Below are 5,979 nucleotides of genomic sequence, written 5' to 3' on the forward strand. Positions count from 1 at the left end.
TTTTTTCCATCATTTTTGGCATGCACAGTAAAACTCTGTTGACTTATTTCTGATGAAATGAACTGATTAATAATTTGAGACTAGAAAACTTTTTCAAATGTGTATTTTTTTTTTTCACATCAAGCTGCTGTGTTCCTATCAGCACTATTTCTGTTAAGTGAACACCTGGATATTGTGTATCTAGTTAGCCAGTTATTTAAGGGAATAAAGTAGTCATCATGTTGAAGCAAATTAAGAGTGAGTCATGTTGATAACCATTTCACTTTGGGGAAATAAAAAGAAGAGGACAAAATTTTGTAAGTTTTTGTCATCATGTTTGTTATACATAGATGCATATACAGCACGATCCTATCAATATAAATGAATTAATATTAAAAAAATAGCCTCAATAAAGATTCTTTAATCTGCATCTAAGCACTAAAGAGATACTTCATGATTGAAAAAAAAATTCTGACAGCCATAAAATCAATGAAAATGAATCATTTAACTTTTGAAGATCTTTTGTGTGGTTAGAAATAAGGAAGCTGTTAAATGTATTTAAACAAAGATGTAAATACTATTTAAATTCATGATGAGTTGAAATTTTACATGGGTTTATGTGGCATCACAAGCTACGTCATTTAACTTCTTAGATATCTGCAAATAAACCATAACATATGAAGATATTCTTAGAGTGACTTTGAGGTTGCTTAGAAAAATGCATAAAATGTATGCACCGTGAAATAAGACCAGTGATATATGCAATTCAGAAATATGATACCAACACAGTGAAGCAGGAGTTAATGTGAACACAAAATATGAAATACTAAATACTTTTTCTTCAATTTTATCCCTGTTTCCTACTTTGCTAATATAGGTGAAGAATAGTATTTACTCTAGAGTATAAATGAAACTAGTTGATCAGGAGAAGGCTGATTATTCTTCCTGTGCATACTAATGCTTCAACGGACATGAATTTGAGCAAACTCTGGGAGATAGTGAAGGACAGAGGAGCCTGACGTGCTACAGTCCATGGGGTCACAAAGACTCAGTCACAACTTAGCTACTGAAAAACAGAACACGTACCAGTTCTTACCAATTTTAGATCTAAGGTGTTAAAACACTGCTTCCTCCAAGTAGGAAACATAAAAGAAATTTAAGGCAGCACAATGTCATCCTTATTCATAGATTTTGAATAATGATCTTTACTACCTATATGACTGGGAAATTATTTACTATCTATCCAATATTAATCTAATATGGGTAAAAATCATACTTATATCTTGAAAGTTGAAATAAAATATAGCTAATAAGTAGCCTGACAATAATTATATACAATATATATATATTGCTGAGGCAGAAAATAAGGATTACTGATGTTCTCTATCCATGATCCAGCTTGATTTTGATTCATTCCTGGCTCTTATGTGTAAAAGAGGGATGAATTTTTTAATCTACTTCTTAACACCTTTATCTGAGCCACTGATTCTCAATCATGAGTGGTTTTGATACCCATGGAACATTTAGCAGTGTCTGGCGATATTGATGTTTGCACGGGAGAGCTTTTCAAAACATTGAATTATCTGCCCCAAATGTTAATAGTGCCAAGACTGAGAAAGCCTGCAGTAAGCTTTTTTTGGTCTGGTTACTCACCTCTCTGCTCTTCCCCTTGATTTCATATATACTGAATATCCTGATTTTTCACTACCTCACTAACATTTGCCCTTTGCTCCTCCAGGAGATCTTCCTGACCCAGGGACTGAACCTGTGTCTCCTGAATTCCAGGCAGATTCTTTACCCACTGAGTCATCAAGCCCAACTCATATTTATACTCTTCTTTTGATTTGTATATATCTTCCTAGTTTTAACCCATTGCCTTTCTCTGAATGCTAGTGTATTTCTGAGACACTAAATGCCATTTCCTTGAAGATTAGTAATGATGTTTACTAAATTTCCATTTACTTCACTCTGAGGTAGATCTCATATTAAAAAAATCTAATTCATGTAAGATTTAATAGCCTAATCACTTGAATGGGTAACCATTTTCTCTTACGTGATTTTAAATTTAGTGAGCGCCTTGTAGTATTCAAGCTGGATCAGAGGGTGTTCTTGGACCAGGGGGGTTTATTTGCTAAGATATAAGGTTTTCAGCTGCCTATTTGGGTTCAAGTTTGTTACTGACTTCTTAGTGTTCCCTAACAATAGGTTAATTCTAGTTGCAGTCACCAGCCCAAGAATTTCATTGTTTTTTTATTGTACTGGCTGTATTCTTACAGTAGGGACTGGTTCATTTGTGAACTCAGCTCTTCTGCATAGGCAATATTTATTTTACCATTTTGGGCAATTAAGTTGAGAAGGTAGATCCACCAAAAAAGCAACCCACTTCCTATCTTATCAATGTCTATATTCATTTTCTTCATTGACACTTAGTTTCTGAAGTACCTTGATGCATACCTCTGACACTCATACATAGGAGAATAATTACAAAGCCTAAACCACCCTCTAATTAAATATTATTCATGCTAATAGACTTATCTCCCCCCAGAAACCTTCAGACATTTGAAAAAGAATTAGGAGAGATACACACCTGAGGGAAAAATAGACAAAGTAGTACTGACTAGCCTGGGCCTACTTGTCCTACACAAATTAGATTAAATTAATGAAAGCAAAGATTTCTATATGTTATTTTTTTTAATGCATATACTTTTTAATGAATTTAGAATTAGATTTTGAAGGATATGATTCTGGATTTTGTTGATTACATATGTTTGTCCAGGTAATTCAAAATGTTTGATTTTTCTGCAAAAGTTTACTGAAAATCCCTGTGACAAGACATATTTAAATACTGTAGAAATTACTTATTTAATAAACAGCTGCCCCACATATACTAGGACTTAGACCAGAGATAAAGCATTTTTTAAGCAAGGCAAATTCTATTATCTGGTTTTTATACTTCAGATTTTGAGAAAAAGTTGACTGGAATTTTAGCTCTGTCCAAAAAGTTTTACAATAGTGAGTAGTTGTTATAATTTTTTCTTACTTTGATTCTGTAAGACTTGTGCTTTACATTTTCATATTTTTCATATTCTAATTACTACTGTTGTACATGTTATCACAGTATACTTGAGAAATAATTTTAGACTTTAAACATAAGCTTACTTAATACATTTTAATTTTAGTCATTTTAATGGAACTGCCTGCCCATAATTCCTGCTTCTTCTATAGCAACAGTTATTGTTTTCAAAAATGGAAACTGAGGTGTTTTGCTCATATACACGAAAGTTCAAAACAGTTTTAGTCTGGAAATCAAGGATATCCAAAATAGTTTTTATACTTTATTTTCAAACCTAAGGTGCCAGTGTAACTTCATAAATATTGCAGTCTAATCATGTATTTTAAACACTTCATGTTTTCCATGTATACACCATATATGAACTATCACTTCAAATTCCATAACCTCAGTGAAGTTGTTCTTTATTCATTATGCTATTCAGTTCTTAAAAATAAATGTTAGTAAGTGATTTTTTATGTGCCAGGTACTGTAATATGTGTTTGAGGAGAAAGTGGTAGATTAAGTTGGAAGGTTTTATCCTTGATAGAGTGTGTATTTTAGCTGTTGTGGTAACATGAATGTCTCAAAGAAAATCTAAATCCATTGAAAAGGGAGAGGCATTTGTAGATGCCAGATAACCAACAACGAAGGCACAGATCATTGATTTTTTTTCTTTTTTCGGGGCCACCATTTAAATAGAGTCCATTATTTAACTTAAATGTGAGACTCTTAAATTCCTTGTTTAATAAATAATATATCAAAGTCAGAGTTTATTCTATCATTTAGGAAGGAAGAAGATGATAAATCCATTTTCTTCTCTGGTTTTACAAAGGTGTTTACAAATGTTTAAGTGTTTATAAAAAAACATAAAAGGCATTTAAAATATTATTAATATTGAAACTATAAACAAAGAAAAAGAACCAAAGAAGTACAGACATTTAGGGATTAAAGATTGCATTTTGGAAAACATTCTGACAGTCTCTGTGGAACATTTTTCTTAAAATATGTGTTTATTAAACACTAAACTGAACAGGCTTATACATATTCATACAAATCTTCACATTTAAAAGGCAAGTAAGATTGACACGTTTGTTAATATTCTCATCACTGCATCAAAACTAGCTCCTTGATGCACAGTACTCTCTGCATTTCCACAGCCACAAGAGAGAAGGAAACACTCTTTTTCTTTCTGATTTTTCTTTTGCCCTAGCAGCTTTCTCAAGCCCAAGCACTGGAATTTCATTGTTAGCTTTGAAAGAAAACCCAACCAGAAGAGCTTAGTACTAAGAATACCGAATCACAAAAGGGCAGAAAAGAATTTCAAATAAATGAGGTCTGAGGCTTGTAGGGCTTTGCTCCTCCATCTGTCACATATTTCTATATTGTTTCCAGGGTCATTTTGTGCTATTATAATTTGGTCATACTGTGAAACTGTAACAAACATAAATTATGCATGGTAGACATTATTCTATCTTCATGTTCGCTTAGTTAAGCAATTTTGAAGATTAATTTCTTATGCTACACAGAAATGAGACATTCTCCAACTCACCTATTGCTGTTCATAAATACAGTTTTACAATTTCTTTAAGCATTGCTTACCATTATGTTGGATGTTCCATAGTAGTGATTGTTCTAAAGTTCCCAAATAAAACAGTATTTTATATAGTCATGTCCCCTATAATATCACCGTATTTTATCAAAGTGAGAGTTATAGAGAATGAAGTGTTTCTACAAATATTATGATTATAGTGATGTATAAAGAACTACTTTATATTTAATAATCACTAACCTGCCTATTTAAATAATGGAAGAAGATAGGTAAATTTTTTAAACAAGGCAAAATCCTTCAGAACAGATTTCTACCCATGTGTAATGTTAATAATTATACCATTCTACTTCCTTTACTCATATTCATGATTGAAAGCAAACCTTTCCTCCAAAAGGAGAAGGGGACAGCAGAGGATGAGAGAGTTAAATAACATCACTGTGAGCAACCTCTGGGAGATAGTGAAGGACAGGAAAGCCTGATGTGCTTCCGTCTATAAGGTCACAAAGAGTGGGATACAGTTCAGCGGCTGAACAACAATGTTTATTTCTCTATATTCCAGTTCTGTAATTTTGTAAGGTAAAACAAGTGCAAGTCATTTAAAATTAATTATTAATATTGTTCCAAGTTTGCATTTTCATTAATTCCATGAAAATATACATCCATGTTAAAGTAAGTTTGGAAATTGCTGGCATAAACAATTTCCTAATCTCAGTGCATCATGGAGTCTTTTTTCTATGTGTGTCTCATGAATCTCTAAACAAGGCTATACAGCCAAAGTTTTCCAATCATATCAGAAACTCTCTTAGAATGTCATTCCGTAAACATAGACTAATAAGGTAACCAAATTATAACATGTCTACATCCCAAAGGGTCAACTAACTCTTTCTAGGAATTGATATTGCAGTCAGTTTACCAATATTCAGTATCTGCTCTTCCTCTAATCTGGTATCTGAATTTGGCTAAAGAGACTAAAGTTACTTTGGTCTCTCTGTGCCACAGTTTATTTCTTTTAATATGGGTGACTAAAAGCTTTTACCTAATATTTTAGATGCTGTTTAAATCTCAGTAATTATAACCTAGTTTTAATAGCTTTGTCTATAAACTATGTTATGCTGAAAAAACTTTACTTCTCATTTACTGCTCTTTATTACCCCTCAGTCTCACGTAGCATTTGTGGTCCCATCGAGAATTTCATTTTCTTTTTATTTTTTACTTGAAAATATCATACTCTGATATAGATATTTCCTTTACCTAAAATATAAAGTATTAATCTTAGATTTTCATATTGAATATTATTTTATATGATTGATCTATTAATTTACCAAATTTGCACGTGCAGTTAGGATACAAACATGCATAATATGGCATATAAATAAAACAGCGATTGTACGTTTTATAT

The sequence above is a fragment of the Oryx dammah genome, unplaced genomic scaffold (genome assembly GCF_014754425.2).
Source record: "Oryx dammah isolate SB20612 unplaced genomic scaffold, SCBI_Odam_1.1 HiC_scaffold_20, whole genome shotgun sequence".
Classification (NCBI taxonomy): domain Eukaryota; kingdom Metazoa; phylum Chordata; class Mammalia; order Artiodactyla; family Bovidae; genus Oryx; species Oryx dammah.